Source organism: Phocoena phocoena, chromosome 2, assembly GCF_963924675.1.
Source record: "Phocoena phocoena chromosome 2, mPhoPho1.1, whole genome shotgun sequence".
Lineage (NCBI taxonomy): Eukaryota > Metazoa > Chordata > Mammalia > Artiodactyla > Phocoenidae > Phocoena > Phocoena phocoena.
The window spans coordinates 17,602,850-17,620,538 of record NC_089220.1 but is presented as its reverse complement, the minus strand read 5'-3'; the positions used below and the strand labels follow the sequence as shown (position 1 = coordinate 17,620,538).

Sequence of the window (17,689 nt, the reverse complement as noted above, 5' to 3'; positions counted from 1 at the left end):
CAGTCATCTTGACATTGGTCATGCAGTGGTCCGATCAGCATTATCTTTATTGTTTTACATAAAATTAATCTTTAGTTCCAGGATCCATTTGTTCCTATTTTTTTTTGAAGATGGTTCTCAGAAATGTGTAAGACGGAGCAGCTTATGTCATGGCTACAGTCTGGTCCCCATGTAGCTAATTTCTTCCACCTGGTGGGGACTTCAGTATCTACAAAACAGCTCAAAGGATGTGGCTCAGAATATTATCTATAGTCCTTGAGGAGGAACTAAAAGTTTTTGACTTTGTTTAATGACTAAACTATTATTTTTTCATGTTAGACTGCTTTTCTTTGCTTCTGCATTTTTTTTCCATTTCTCTGATTAAATATATTCTTTGGCTGAAGTTTTTCTACAGACAAAAGGTAGGTGGAGGATATGAGGTGAGGTGTCTTCCTGGGAAGACCCCATAGGGGCCAGCTCCATTACAAAATCAGCTAACACACAGCTGAGAACTTGAATACAACATAGTCCCATTATTCATGGTGACATAGGGAACTATCAAAATTTCTAGGCAGACGAAAGAGCATTGACAAGGAAAGGATTAATCATGGACTCTGGCAACTAGGAAAAGCTTAGAGATTTAGGTATAACATAGCAAGGGGCACAATAGAAAATCAGTCTCCTTCAGATATCTTCCTAGGGTTTATTGGGTCCCTAAGCCTGGAAAAGAATGAACTTGTAAACTTATGCAGGATCTTAGCAATCTGTGGACACTAATACCCACAGAAGATAACTGGCTTGTTTGTCGTCAAACGTATAGTCAGCAAAAATACGAAAATGAAAGCCTCGGTACAGAGCTGCCTCTTTCTGTTTCATTTAATTATATCTGTTGGGATATCCATTCTGAAGCTTTTGACACAACTCTGTTGTTAAAGCAAATTTTCTGTACAAAGGCACAGATGTAAACTAATTGGAGGGACCCAGAGTAAAGTATTGATGGTGGGTTTCTGCTATTTTTTGGAGGTAAAAAGTCTAAGAGAGTCAGTGGTAGCATGAGAGAGTTTGTATTTTCACAGAAATCTGATGAAATATTTTCCACCTTTGCAAGCTGAGCGCCTGCTAATTAGAGGATGGCTACAGAGAAGAAATGCAAGAATATCTCTTTTGCAAACCTGTTCTCAAATCTGTTCCACATTATTTTTCTTTTCTCTTCAATTCCCTTGTTGATGAAATGTCCCCAGTGCCTTTTTCCTCCATTGAAAAGTAAAACTTTTATTTTAACCTTTGAGGCTGAAAACACAAGTGCAAATATTCCTTCAGGTCACTGGTCTAAGCCTACTCTATTTAAACAGCTGTATATCAAATGAAAGGAGCACTAAGACTCTTGTCTTGTTAGCAAGGAGCCTTCTGAAGAGCAAGTCCCCAAATGTCACAACATTTCATACTTAATCTACACACTAGCCAAAAAAAAAAAAAAAAAAAAAGAAATGTTGGGAAGTTATCTGTCTTCTAGTGTTTTTAAAATGTTTCCCTCTTGTGTTAAAGAATCACATTACTCAGATCAGTACCTGAACTCCCCACACTTTTTCTACTATGAATGTTTTATTCTAGAATATTCTATTACAGGGAATGCCCTCTTGGCAACACACACATCCACTGAAATATTTCAAGGTTTAAAGTTCTGAAGAGGCTTTCACTGAGTCATGCTTTAAAATTCTATATTTTCATGGGGAATGGGTTCTAAAATTAAACCTGCTGCTCTGTTTGCATTCTGAGATATTGCATAAATTTATTGGCCCATCTGCTTCTAAGAATGGCATCCCAGGAGCCCCAAAGCATTAAGTCTATGCCTTGAGTCATGCACAGAAGGGGAGTGGAGACGTCAGACCCAGAAAAATTGTAGATCATAGCAGTGTGTTGATATTCCATGAAAATTAGTTTACGTTGGCCAAGCACTGTTGGGTTTTTAATATCTGCTCTGGCTGTTCACAAGTTTGGAAAGTCAAGCAATGAAGAGCTAGAACTCTGAAGGCAAAAGAGTCAAAGAAAAAAGCCTTGCAAAGGCTTCACAGATCCAACTGCAACAGTTTCTGTAGATGTAGAGGAAAGCAAGTCCAGGATAGTAGAGGAAACAGTGAGATGTTCAACAAGCTTTTAACACTTTTCTACATCAAAGAGCTGATTAAATATGAAATCATTCTGGCCAGGATCTGCCTAGGATGGCATAATTGCAAGCTCCTCACAGGGAAACAGAGATCAATAATTAGAAGTATTACACTGAAGATTAATATTTAGAAGTTTTGATTTCTCCTTGTGGAAATGTCTATGAGGCCCAAAGGCCCAAACCTTGGATGTCTTTTCTATTTATTTTTTCTTTTTCTTTTTCTTCTTCTTTTTCTTTTTCTTCTACTGCGAATGGAATATGCTGTTGAAAGCAAAACTTTACTGCTTGGAAACCACCATTTTGGCTTCCAGTAAGGTTAGCAAAAGGAGGCAAATAATGGGGAATTTGTTTATGAATCTTCTCCCCACTTACATCACCTATGGGAATTTGCCAAACACTGAACATGTGGCTTCTGATTAGAGATAGTAGAAATGTATCTATAAGAGTCTAAATCCATCAGAAAGTAAACCTTCTCTTCCAAAAATATATGTGGGCTTTAAATGAAATATGGACACACACACTGGCACCCACACAATTCCTGATTGTCATATGGAGCAAAAATTTTCTCTTCTTCTAAGTAAATTTTGCTACTTTGTTTTGAGATAAGTATAGCTTTAACTACATCTCTTGCTGCCTTGTTTTCTCATCACCATGACTGTGAAGCTGTCTGAAACGGAAGTATATAGAAGATTTTCTCTCCTTTTTTTGGTTTTCCTAACTCCCAGCAATAAGTCTATCTCATGTGTCTAGGGATGGAATATGGTGATTTTTAAAGTAGTAAAGCTTGGTTAGCTATTCAGAAATGACTGGGCTCATATGTTGTACTCAATAACTTTTTCAATGTGAAAAGGCCACAGCAAGTTCTTCACCTATTTTCCAGGCAAGGAATGATGGCATTTGCCCTAAAATCCTTTGGGCTCCACCCTCTTTGCTATATGAATCCTTTACCCACCAGCCTAGCTGCCAGTGGTCCTTTATTTCTGATGCTTAAGAGCCTAGCTTGACACTTATGTTCTACTTGTTCAATTTGTGTCCACATTTTATTTTCTTAAATACATTATTTTTCCAAAGGCAATACATATTTCTATTTATATTTTTTATCTAGCACTCAGTAGATTCTCAAATTTAAAAAGACTTAAAATCACAAATGAATAGACCAAGGCATTAAATTCTCAAGAAGCATTTCCTCAGCTTCCATTAACTTGATCATATGTAAAATTAGTATATGATTATATACTAATTTTAGCATTAGTATAGTTTTAACTAGTTGGCTCAGTGAGTGTTTTAAAATAGGGACAAACATAGTATTAAGTCATCTAGGGCTTCCCTGGTGGCGCAGTGGCTGAGAGTCTGCCTGCCGATGCAGGGGACACGGGTTTGTGCCCCGGTCTGGGAAGATCCCACACGCCGAGGAGTGGCTGGGCCCGTGAGCCATGGCCGCTGAGCCTGCACGTCCGGAGCCTGTGCTCCGCAACAGGAGAGGCCACGACAGTGAGAGGCCTGTGTACCGCAAAAAAAAAAAGTCATCTAAAAGACTCTAATGTAATTATAAGTGGTTTTTTAGTCCCCCCAAAAAAAATGTGTTGGAGAAGAAAAAAAAAAAAAAACCTGATTTGCCTATAGGAACAAAGCCAGGATTTACATAAATCTGGTGTGTTTCCCCTGTTCAAAAGCCATGGCTGTGAGAAAATCAGATTTTCCTATGTAAGGTAGCAAAGATGGCTTTACTTTTTAATAGAGGAGAGTGTTTTTGTAGTTCAGAAATTTCTCAAGACATGTTACTCAAACCAGGAGCAAAACAAACAAACAAACAAACAAAATACCCTATGAGATAAAAAAGCCTTTGTCTAAACAGGCTTGGTTAAGTGAGCTGCCCTTGCTCCTTGGTATATCAAAAAAGAAAAATGATGACTGTGGCATTGTCTTTGTTATGTCTTCTAAAGCCAGAAACACATGTTACTACAGTGTGGATAACGGAGGTAAGAGGAGTAAATTTTGAGAACAATTGTGTTAAGACAGTACCTGAAGGCTCCATCTATTTTGAAGCACCTGCCCCATGACTACCAGGTACACAGCTTGCCTGCTATTCTTCCTTCCTTTTTTCCTTCTTACCTTCCTTCCATCCACATGGTCATGCATTTTGCCACTAACAGGACTACAAAGACACGCAATCCATGGGCTCTATCCTGGAGGGTTTCTTACTCCAGCTAGACCTATACTTTTCAAACTTTAATGTGCATAAGCATCATCTGTGGATGTTTTTAAAGTTCAGAGACAATAAGCCTGGAGGGGGAACCTGAGAATCTGCATTTCTAACAAGATCCCACTCTACAGGTCCAAGACCACACTCTTAAACACAAGCCTCTAGTATCGATCCTTTGAACCTGTGGTTGGTGGTGTCTGAAAATTCCAGGATATGGTTTGTATCCTCAACTCCAGTTTGGAAATCCGAAGAAAAAAATGTTAACAGATTATCCCCATTACCAAGAAAATATCACAAATCATTGACTACCAAAGAAAGTGAATGGGTATTATCATCCTGATAAACAATGAAGAAATCATTAGTAAAAGTAGCACATAGATTATGAAGTTGTAACAAAATAAATAAACAGGAATACCTTGAACTGGATTCAGACCTTAGTGAAGTTTTAATAATGAGCAACATTTCCCCAGGTGTCTTGACTATTCTCTCTTTGTGCAACATAAATTGCACGGGATCATAGGACAATAATATGTGGTGATAAACTTGTTTGATTACACTTCCCGGGTGCTGCTGGGTCCAATTATCTTGGTGCTAAAATACCCTCTAGTTGGGTGTGAAGCACACATCAGAGTTAATTATACTGTACACCACTATATGGGCTTGAAATAATTAAGAATGTTTTCATTTCTCAATTGGCCTAGTAAAACAAGGAAGGCATTTCAAGTTTCAGTCCTTAGAGATTTCTTTGAAACTCCTGAGATCAGCTAGATATGAATATATGTAAATTTCTAACCATAGGATCTTTTGAGACCATAAGCCTCTTATCATAACCTAGATGCTTTGATCTACAAAAGTATAGCTATCTGTGCCTTAGGAGGAGCGTGTGCCCTTTGAAACTTGAGAAACCAAAATACTATGGGAAGGTGTGTTACAGTAAAAAATTGCATCATATTATATTATACTATACTATATTTGTCCCTTAAAAGTACTAGTTGTTTAAAAGTATAGTTTCTGGAAGCTCATCTTCACAGTAAATATTATCAAGGCCAACTACATTGCAGAATATTGGCTATATAATACATGAACAGTATTGAGAGAGTTAAAAGATTAAAACTAAAATGATACCCAAATCCAAAAAGAAAATCATGAAAATACATTTGGAATTATCTATTCCAAGGAAATCTAGTAACCTATCCTTAGAGCAAAAAATGAAAGACATGTTCTTGACTAAAGTCCTCTGTGTTATTTAACCTAAAATATAAATATATATACGTGTGTGTGTGTGTGTGTGTGTGTGTGTGTGTGTATTCAGCAACTAGTAAATTTGAAATTAACATGGGTAGTTAATCTTCTGAAAGGGCAAATAGATGGCAAAAGGTGATAATGAGTTAAAATGTCAGCAACTTGTCTCCCAAATCTTCTTGATCCATTGTCCTGGAAGTTTATGGCCATGTTGACCCTTACTCTGTTGGATTATCTCCTGGCCTTGGTGGACTGACTCATGATATCTACAAAGTTTTTCCTGATGCGATTCTCTCTCTGGTCACTAGCTCATCTATGCTGTCATTGGTTTCTTCTGTTACATTTTACCTCTCCAGGCTTCATTCATCGCCTCTACTATTTTACTGTGCCAATAGTTCATACTCCTTTGAGCCAGTACTTTCAGCTATTACTCACCCTATGCATGGAATGGCATTGCTTAGCAATTAAATGTTAAATCATGATGACTCATCTCAAAATATGGTACATTCTGCAGCTGCTATAAAATAAAGATCACAAGGTGTCTTAGATTCTTCTGTCAAATCATTTCATAGGTCAAGATTTTTGATAAGGATTTCTTTAACCTATCTTCTCTGCCCAGAATAATTTGATTAATCCTAAATATCTGAGTGACACATTTTTTACCCACCAGCACTGGAATCTGATTTTCATCAGTTTTTCCATACCATTTCAATGAACCAGTTCACTAACCTGAGTCCAAAAATCTGAAAGTAACCAGTGGTTACGAGTTTTCAAACTTTTAATTGTCGTTTGCACCACTGTCACTTTAGGAACAGAAAGTATTTACAGAAGGCATGTCATTTTGATAAATATATTCTTGACTCAATAGTTTTACAACATACCATAAGCAAGAATTAACGTACCTGTACTTTACCCAGTTTGTAGGTAAAGATTAAAGTATTTAGAATACTTACTGACTTTTTACTTGTTATTTCTGCAAATTTAGTCTAAATCCAAGGGAAATTGGGGTTCCCTCAGCTCCTTAACAAGCATAAGTAGAGGACAAAAGATGAACCTGCACTGATGCCCTCATTCATCTTAAAAGCCAGATAATTAAGCTTTTAAATTTTTTTTTAATTTTATACTGGAGTATAGATGATCAACAATGTGTTAGTTTCAGATTACAGCAAAGTGATTCTGTTATACATATATATGTATCTATTCTTTTTCAAATTCTTTTTCCATTTAGGTTGTTATATAAAATTGAGCAGAGTTCCCTGTGCTATACAGTAAGTCCTTATTGGTTATCCATTTTAAATATAGCAGTGTGTACATGTTAATCCCAGACTCCCAATCTATCCCACCCCCCACCCTTCCCCCGTAGTAACCATAAATTTGTCTTCTAAGTCTGTGAGTCTGTTTCTATTTTGTAAATAAGTTCATTTGTATAATTTTTTTAGATTCCACATATAAGCAATATCATACAATATTTCATTTTGTCTGACTTACTTCACTCAGTATGACAATCTCTAGGTTTATCCTTGTTGTTGCAAATGGCATCATTTCACTCTTTTTAATGACTGAGTAATAGTTCATTATATATATGTACCACATCTCCTTTATCCATTCCTCTGTCAATGGACATTTAAGTTGCTTTCATGTCTTGACTATTGTAAACAGTGATGCAATGAACATTGGGGTGCATATATCCTTTTGGACCATGTTTTTCTCTGGATAACAGGAGTGGGATTGCAGGATCATATGGTAACTCTATTTTTTGTTTTTTAAGGAAACTCCATAGTGGGAAAGCCAGATAATTAAACTTTTATGATGAAAAGAATAAGTACTACTGCTTAAATTGGTTTTAACCTTATTGATTAGTTATTAATTAGATTAGTATTGTAATCACAAGTAGAGTCACTCTTCTGAAATAAAATTTATTCATTTTCATTTCATTTGATACTGTATCCAAAATTCCTGAAATTTCTAAGATCTAGTTAAATCATGTAACATTTTACATAACTAGAAAAAGTCAATGTAAGTATTTAACGACTTGTAATTCTTTTTTCTGTTAATGCTACTAGATCTATCTTCTTTAATTCATTCCATAAGCATTTATTGAGCATCTTCAACATGCCAAGTATTTGTGACACCAAGCCAAGGAGACTTAAGACCTGGGCCATGAGAACTTCTACTCTACCGGATGAAACAAAAATTCATTAAATAATCATATTAATATACCATAACAAACTATGGAACAACACAAGAATACCAGATTTAGTCTGAAGATCAAGAGAGTCCTCTTTAATTAATGAGAATTGAAAAGGAGAGTTATTTAACCAAGTGAAAGGGAAGGCTTGCTTTGCAGACTCAGAGGAATATGTCAAAGAGCTCATGATAGAAGGAAGTGTGTCACATTGGGGACCACTGAGAAAGAGGGTGAGGGAAGCTGTGATCTCACTGTGTTGACCCTGTGCTCCCCAACCCTATATTCTATCTGCCCCACTCCTACCCCACTTCCCAAAAAACAGCTGGCTCTGGAAAGACAGGTACCAGATCTCCTGTGGATGGAAGACTTGCCCAGTTTGGCCTGGCTAACTCAGGTTCAGACCTGAAAACTACTGTCTATCCACACAGATGCCCTGTCCTTGCCCAGACTCACTTCCTCAGTGTCTTCAGGGTTCTTATTATATCCAGAGTGAAGCTGACAGCACACAATTTCATAATGGGGCCTGTTCTGGAAAAAATAACTCTGAATGAAAATCTGAGGGCCGAAACAGATCTGATTATCCCCAATTCTGTGCTAAAGCAGACAGCGTTGTAGCTGGCCTTTGCTGTATTCTCAGAATCTAATAATAACTTACAAATGAAGACAAGCATCTTCTAGATGATCTTTTGAAGGGTCTTATTTAAAATGCTTTGCAATGACAAATTATCAGAGTTGTGAGTTAAATTGCCTTCTTCCATTTTTACTGTAGGGATGAATAGTAAGGTTCAGAAAACACATTCTTTTATATTTTGGCAGAAACCTCTGTGTCATAGTCCTTGTAAGTGCAATTATAAGACACAGGTCTGGTAGAAGTGTGTTCCACATGTGTGGTAGAATAACATGCCCTTTACAGAAATGAATTAAACATAATAGATTTTAGATAAAAATGATAAACGCTAGATTATAAACCCCTTACAGACCTAGATCATATCTTATTAGCACAATAAATGTCACAGTTTAGGGAAAAGTAAATTTGCTAAATAGAAACAATAATAAATAATTGAATCAATGGCTAGATACCACTGAGATTGTACTCAACACTCTAAAAATTTAATCAGGAGTGAACTTTAACATAAACTATGGACTCTGGGTAATAATGATGTGTCAGTGTAGGCTCATCAGTTGTAACAAATGTACCACTCTGGTAGGAGATGTTGATAATGGAGGAAGCTATACATGTATAGGGGCAGGGGGCTTATGGGAAATCTCTTTACCTTCTACTCAGTTTTCCTATAAACCTAAAAATGGTCTAAAGGTAATGTCTATTAGAAAAAGTTTTAAAATTTTAATCTGGTAAAATAATCTTAATTGTTATAGAAACCATGTGATTTTTGCCATAGTGTAAATTTAGGTTTAGAATATCCACAGCATAAGGCAGTTCATCTACCTCTAGGTCAATGGATCTGCTAAACAGGTACTGCATGGTGGGTACCGCAGGGCCATTTATACAGTGCTTCCTGATTCTAAGCACCATGTGAGGCATCTCTGCATGCATTTTCATTGATTCCACACAAGAACCCCATGAAACAGGTCCTACCTTTATTCTCAATTTATACATGGAGAACAAGTGCGGTTCAGAGAGATTAAACAAATTCCCCGAAGTCACATAGATAGCTTCTGTCACAGAAATAAAAATGGTTCTTGCACACATCTGGGTAGCTAACTCCTAGGCTTGGCTTTTCTTAGGGCAGGATAAATGAGAAGTTGGAAGAAAGAATCTCTTCTTATTCAAGTATGCTTTGCTGTCCTGGAAAAATGGAATGTGGGTACTACTTAAGAAATTAGATCTGAAGATAACCAGAAATTGTAACACCGGATGGGACCATTAGATCATAAATTAAGTCCAAATTGGGTTAGGAAAGATGTACAAAAATCCCCCATCAATTGTCTTGCTGCTGTTGAAGACCTAGGCATGTTTCTCTTCTGGATATGCTTTGGGAAGAATCCAGTTTCATGGCAATGTGGACAGAAATAGAATAATATTGTAGTCACAGGGAAACACATGAACAAAGGTACAGAGGTGTGACTATGCATATTCAGGGCATAGCAAATTGTTGTTCAAAATAAATCTTCACTATCACCTGGAAAAGTTCCAATTCTGTTTTTTACTACAATTAAATTTACAGATCAATTTCATAAGATAGTTCTTATGAAATCCCCTTCAAAAGTTTCTGACTCTTGTGTGACTTGGTATGATCACATCAGGACAAAAGAAAGATTTTGTCAGTGTCCTTTAGGAGTTTGAAATCAGATGAGAAATCAGGCCAATGTGAACGAAGACAGACAAATGTTTTAATTGCTTAGGTCAGTTTATGAACTACAGCAAAGCGTGGCATTTACAGGAAAATCTTGGGGAAAAAAGAAAAACCACAGTAATCTAAATTATCTTCCCCACTTCCTAGGGCTTCTGGGCCAAGTTCCATATCTGATCAAAAGAAGTCCAATTCTGTAATGCCTGCTCTTGGGATAATAGACTAAGAAGTAGGTGAAAAAAAACAAGCAAAGAAATTCTTTTTCATCTTCTTTTTAACAGCCAGAAATAAAGATTATTTAATCCTATCTAGGAGCTGTAGTCATTTTTCAAAATCAATTTTTAAAGATACTGTTGTCTTATGTTTACCTTCCAGGTGTCTACTTTCTCAAGGTAACAAAAAGGTTCACAGGATTCTTATCTCAGACTGATAAACAGATGCAAACAGAGCCAGACCTATCTGGGCTACCACAAGGCCTGTTTGACTAATTGCCCTGATAGATCATTCTCTGGTGCCTGATGTTGTTATTGCACCCAGCATAGCTGAGATAGCACATGTTTAACCCTTGACCTTCCAGCTGCCTCCACCACATCGCTCTGGAACTGACCGTTCTCCATCATCACTTCCTCCCCATGGCAGCCAGGGAAAGAGATCTGTTTCTAAGAAAATAGCAAAGGCTCTGACCCCTTCATGAGTCACCAGTCTGTCTACCCACTTCCAAGATTCCCCCTTTATATATTTATTCAGCTTGTCAGTGTTCCTGGCAAAGAGGGTAATGATATTTGAGGTAAACAGGATTCATGCTAACTCTGGGGACAATGATTTCATAAATGGCTTCTATAAGCTTTATATGAACCAATCCATTTCATTCTATCCCCTTTTAAGGCTTTTTTTTTTTTTTTAACAAAAACGATAAAATAGCAAAAGGCACAGAACGAACAGAAGAAAAATATGTCAGGGCCTTTTGTTATGAGGTAGGGAAATACCTAATTATTCAGTGCCTTAGGGCACTGATTTAAATTACTGTAAGATAGGTTAAATTCTATTACTAACAGCAGAAGTGAGAAGTAAATGTATTTTATCTAGGATAGGTCATCTTTCTTTTATTACATGCTTCACACATCTTATTCACAGGATGTACACTGATCGAGTTTTAACAGATACTGCCAACACATGGTAATTCAGCTGTTGACAGTCCTGGCTGAGTATTGCTGTGCAAAAATTTCACATTACGCAACATTATAGAAACATTAACTGGGAATAACACTGGCAAGTGGTGTGTTTTATGACCATTTGTGTTAATTAATGAAATTATGTTGTCTTTATGGAGAGGCAGAGAATATATGGAGAAAAAGAAAAACATAATCATTACGGAGTATATTTGCATTTCTGTTCATTTTCTTTCAATGTCTCAAAGTTAAACAGACATGAAATATGATAGGCTATAGCACTGGGAAAAAAGATTCATTTTGGTACATATTGCATTTCAGTTTTCACTAAACTATTTAACATAAAATCAAAGCACTATGGCTTAATTATAAAAACACTTCTATCTTTCCAACATTTTGTTCAGCAAGGCCTTTAGATTTCTAATAACTTTTCAACCAAAAGGAAAAAGTATATTAGTTTTGTGAAATCAATTCCTGAATACTAATGTTATCAATCATTATTATCCTTCCCATGTAATAAACTCTTGGTATTTGCCTCATCTATTAAGAAAGCAAGATTGCAATGCTTGAAGTACTGAGTGGATTGACAAGACATTGAAAAGGCCCAAGGGACAAAAAGATAAATAATCTAAGATATATGTGTCTTTGGGTTTGCTTTGAAGGAGAACATGAGACAGAAGGGACCCCACTATCAGATGATCTTGGTTTAGCCTCATGTAGGCAGCTTCAAGCCTATTTTTCTGAATCTAAGTTTTCTCTTGAATGGGATTCACGTAGCCATTCTAACCAGCTTTTTCTGAAGTTTAAATAAATTGCCCAGCACAATGACTGAAACTGAAGAAGAGCAAATACTTGATTGATCCAAAGCCCCTTCCTGCCTTATCTTGTAAAATTAACCAGAGATTCCACTTTACTCCAATTTACCTTCAAGAATAATTTAACTGAACTCACATAAATTTTGGAAAGCTTGACCCCCAGTCAGATAACTTATCTTCTGAAAAGAAAGGACACTAATGTTAAACATTAACAAGAATTGTTCCATTGAAAAATGTAAAGACTCTTAGGTGAATTTCTAGAAGCAACAACAAAAGTTAAACCAGTTTCGTTTATTAGAAAAATTTGGAAAAAATGTCAAATAACAGGATCATGTGGGGATGAAGTTCAGAGGCCAAAGCTGTGGCAGGACGACAATAAACAACTCAGGCTCTGACGAGGGGCAGTTCTGGCCTTCTCCTTTCAGAAGCACACCTACACCTGAAACTAACACAACATTGTAAATCAACTATACTCCAATAAAAGTTTTTAAAAAATAGTTCAACTTATCTATTATTTCTTTCATAAATCATGGTTTTAGTTTTGTATCTAAAAAGTCATCACCAAACCCAAGGTCATCTAAATTTTCTCCAATGTTATTTTCTAGGAATTTTATAGTTTTACATTTTACATTTATATCTATGATCTATTTTGTTTCCGTCCGGTTTCGAACCAGGGACCTTTCGCGTGTGAGGCGAACGTGATAACCGCTACACTATGGAAATACAGCAGGTTATGATCTATTTTGAATTGATTTTTGTGAGAAGTGTAAGGTCTGTGACTAGATTCATTATTTTTTGCATGTGGATGTCCAGCATCATTTATTGAAATGTCTGTGCTTTTAGACAGGCTCACAGGTATAGAAAACAAAACTACTGGATACAGTGAGGAGAGGGAAAGGGGAGGGGCAAAATAAGGGTATGGAATTAGGAGATACAAACTATTATGAAGCAAATAGATAACCAATAAGGTTATATTGTACAGCACAGGGAAATAGAGCCATTATTTTGTAATAACTTTAAATGGAGTATAATCTATAAAAATGAATCGTTAATTGCATTTAAAGCATAGGAAATGCACAGGGAAGCCCTGTGCCACACTGGAAACTAATATAATATTGTAAATCAACTACATTTCAATTTAAAGAGTAAAAGTAAATTAAAAATTTAAAAAGAAAAAAAAGCTAACCTATGGAGAATGATTTATAGAAATGTAAGACTTCGTTTGTTCACTGCAAAATGGGAGAATAATATTTGTTTTATAGAATTATTTACGAGGATTAAATGAGATAATGCAAGTAAGGTACTTAGCCTAGCAGAGAAGACAGACTTAACAAAGGATATTTTGATGTATGTAGTATTACTGTTAATTAATAATGTGAAATAATTCTGAAGTAATTGAAAATACTTTCTTTTTAGTGTTAGCCCTCTCACACTCTGACAGACTTGTCTCTTCATAACCATCTCTTAAATATTAATTCATGACAATGAAGATCTCTTTGCCAATTTCCCCTTTCCCATTTCTTATCTAACTCCCAACCAGTGGCACCCATTCAAGTTAATGTCAATACAGCATCCCATGTTAGGAAGAGATCCAGAATGTTGGATTAACAAGAAAATACTCTTTTCATGTATTTTATGATTTATATATGCAAAGCCTAAAATTAACCACATTTCCAAACATTTGGATCCAATAATGTAGAGCACTGGGCAAATAATTTACCTGATTTTCAGTGAATCCAAATAAGGTTTGACAAATATGGAAAAATTGTTTTCCTATTTTAAAATAATAGGTTCACAAGTGAAAAGTTTGTTGTTTGTCCTGTCCAGTTTTCTTTGCAATAAAAATAAGTTAACTATTTAGTTATGTGATGCATTTAACAAACGTGCCCATTACCTTGCTAATTCCTATACAAGTACATTGTGGAGATACTTCTTTTTAATATACTAACAACTAACAGACACCACATCCCTCAGAGACAACTGTACTGTTGGGTTCAAGGGTTTAATATCTCAGTGAAGATATTTTTTACACCACGGCTCTCTTTTAAATACATGTAAATAACTGGATTTTCTTCTATACAAAAACAGTGTCAGATAAATGCTATAAATCTGAAAGCAGAAAAGTAGGGAAGAAATAATAATTTACACGCCACAATGGAGTGTTTCACAATTTTTGTTTAACAAAACATATTTTACCCTCCTTACACCTTGATCTATAGGACCCCACTGATTACAAGGCTGTAAATTGTGTGAAGAGCTTTGCAGAAAATCATAAAAGGGCAGCAAGGGGGCCTTATATCACAGAGTCACTTGGTCCCTAAAACTCAACCAGGACTTTGATATTTAGTTTAAACACATCCATATATTTTTATTAATAATGAATAGAGCCACTTGTTTCAATTTCATAAGCTCAATGCACCAAAGCTGGTGAGATTTCTATTACCCATGACCTGGATATTAATCCTTTGAATTAAAAAAAAAAAAGTATCCATTTTTCAAATATTGACTTAATGCTGAAACAATGAGAAAAAAACTTTCCCAGCAATTTTGGCACATTGGACTGGGAAATAAAACTGACCATTCTGTTTTCACTAGAAGAGCTACTAAAAATGCTTTTGATACAGGAAATACTTTTTTCCCCCAGATAGTAGAGGATATCTTCAGGAAACTCAACAGATTAATTACATGAGTCCTGGCTCAACTTTATTTAGAAGTAAAGCAGAAGCTTTAACACTCATCCCAGAATGTAAAATCCCTTTTCTAGTATTTCATAATACTGATATTCTTTGTTTGAGTATTCTGTTGGCTGAGAAACTGGTAGCAAGGAGTGTTTTCTTTTCTTTTCTTTTAATTAAAAAAAAAAAATTCTCTTTTTAGTAGTGGGCCAGGGGGGAGACAAAGGGAGAAAGTTGATTAAATTTGCCTGGATTTTTAACATAAAAGAAGATTAAAAATGGTAATGAATTTTCTAAATTCACAAAGTGATAGGCTTAAGCCCAGAAGATTTGAAAACCTTCAATTCGTGTTGACTTAATGACTTTGTACAAGTTGTTTTTCAATAGGCTTCTGAATAAGAAAACTGTTCCAAAAAAACAGGTGCCTCTTCATTCTTTGTTGGGTGGAGAGTATTCTGCCTTTTGCAGAGTTTCCACAAAAGCCGAAACATTGCCTGCCTTTTCTAAAAGATCGTCTAAGATGTGTTATTTCCTTACACTTCCAATGGAAAAATTAAATTATAGCACAGATTCATTTTGCCAGAACTCAAACCCATTCCTTTTGGCTGAGACCTAGAATAATCACACAGAAGAAAGTACGTATTTCACAATTACTGCTCTAAGTCCAGGGTTAAGCATTGGGGAGAGTGGTTGGGGGCAGGTGAAGGCAACGGAAATAGAAGATCTGACATCTACTCTTTTTTTTTTTTTTTTTTTTTTGTGGTACGCGGGCCTCTCACTGTTGTGGCCTCTCCCGTTGCGGAGCACAGGCTCCGGACGCGCAGGCTCAGCGGCCATGGCTCACGGGCCCAGCCGCTCCGCGGCATGTGGGATCCTCCCGGACCGGGGCACGAACCCGTGGCCCCTGCATCGGCAGGCGGACTCTCAACCACTGTGCCACCAGGGAAGCCCTGACATCTACTCTTAAGGAACATATTTTCTGACTGCAAATTAGAAGTGATGTAAACTAAACAAGAAGCTGTTTCTGAAGCCACACACCAAGTATAGTTTGAGACTATGGTTCAAACAAGGCAGGTGCAGAGTAGCGAGGGTTGAGTTGATGAGACAGGGAGTTCTCCTGAACGATGCTAGCCTGAGATCAGTCTGAAAAAATGTATGCGAGATGAGTTGTCTAGCTGGGAGGCGCTGGAAGGGAGGCAGAGCATGTAGAGCACTGAGGCCATAGTTCTCTCTGCCTACCTTGCTCGCTATATTTTCCCACTCATCTCCATGCTCCTAGAAGCCTTCAGAAATATAAATGGAAAAACTGGTGTCAGTATATATATTTTCTGAGACAGGCAACTTCTTCCAACCTCAACTCAAGCACAAAAGTCAAAAGTATATATTTCAAAGTCTCTTCTGGTCTACCTCCTGGGTGGAGGGTACCCACATGATATTCATTTCTCTGAACTTCAGTTTCCTCATCTGTAAAATGGAACTGTTGATAATAGAATTGTGAGGATTAATTTATTTTATGCATACAAAGAATTGAGTAAGTGCCAGGTACCATAAAAGCACTCAATACATGCCCACTGTCAGTATTAAAATTATGAAGTTTATTCCCAAGAACAGAGATGCCTTGGGCAGCCGACATGATGACTTGCCCAATATTTTACCTTCAACTATCTGCACCATGAATGGAGTAAATGCAAAGGAGGGGTGAAGCATTTACTAACAAAAGGAGAGTATGTTAACTTAGAGATGTTTGTGTAATTTGGGCTGTGATGTCTGGGTTCTGAAATTCCGTATTTTATCTCTATCCACCTTCTCCCTTCGTTACCATTACAATGCTAAGTTATAACAGAAGCACAGGGTTTTACTTGGGTCCTTGATGTGTGACTCAATTCTTTGATAATTTGAGGGAATTTAAAGACTGAAATCACTCAAGATCTTCTCAAAAATCCCACAAAAAAATCAAAGGACAAACAGATGCAAGGGTTAACCATGAACTATTTTATTGGCTAAGATAGCTTGTTTTCTAATGAAGAGCAAATGTGATATAAAAATGATAATCCTGGTGTGTGAGAATGTACTTTATCACTCCTGATTTTAGCCTTTTTTAAAATTTCAAACGAAAAGCTTGAAATTTCACATTGTCTGATGCATTTATAAGAGAATTCACCACAAATGTTTAGATCTAATGGCAGTGTTTTAAATGAACTGGATATGAGAATACTAAAAACTTTTTTTTAAATGTTTAAACCTCCTAGGGTCTTGGCCTGTACATCCATTTCTCAAACTTTTACTTAGCTATCTTGTCTCCTACAAGCACCAGCCCAAGCTGAGAAACTTGAAAAGTAGCATTTCAAATAAAATGCCCTCAATCTGTTTAAACTCCATGGGTAATTTGTAACAGATCTGGAAGAGCAGCTATTTTCTGCCAAATGAAACCACTGCAAAAGTGCAAAAGATGATTTTTTTTTTTTTTTTTTAAAGAACAGGTCCCAGTTATGAAACTCTAAAGAGGTTCTACTAGTCAAAGAAATTGCCTGCAGTCCTTTGGGTCCTATAATTCCTGAAGGATCAGGAGCTCTGTCCTGAAAAATGTCAGCCGATGCAGGGGAAAACCAAGGAGGAGGGAATTTTCAAAGCACTGGGCTCAGTTCTAGCTGCAAGTTTCCCCTTAGCCTGGCCACATTGTTTTGACACCAAATTTACATTCCCTTGGAGGAAAGAACAAATTTGGAATACGTTGGTCCCTGCTCCCCAGAAAATAAACCTGTTTTTAAGTAGAAACAGTAAGAACTGATCAGGTATTCTCTTATTTTTCTAAGCCAAACAAGTTCATTTTTTAAAAAAAAAAACATATTTGTGAGAGGAAAGAGAACTCAGAAAAGCGAGTGTAGGCTCTGAAACTAGATTAGACTACAAAGGGGAATTTTTAATGATACCTTTAGAATCAA

General features: G+C 36.5%; 1 non-coding gene across 1 annotated transcript; it reads right to left on the bottom strand.

The window, feature by feature from the left end:
- Window positions 1-12,722: 12,722 nt before the first annotated feature.
- TRNAV-CAC (transfer RNA valine (anticodon CAC)) lies at window positions 12,723-12,795 on the bottom strand. The gene has a single exon. It is a non-coding gene; the product is annotated as a tRNA-Val (tRNA).
- Window positions 12,796-17,689: the final 4,894 nt, after the last annotated feature.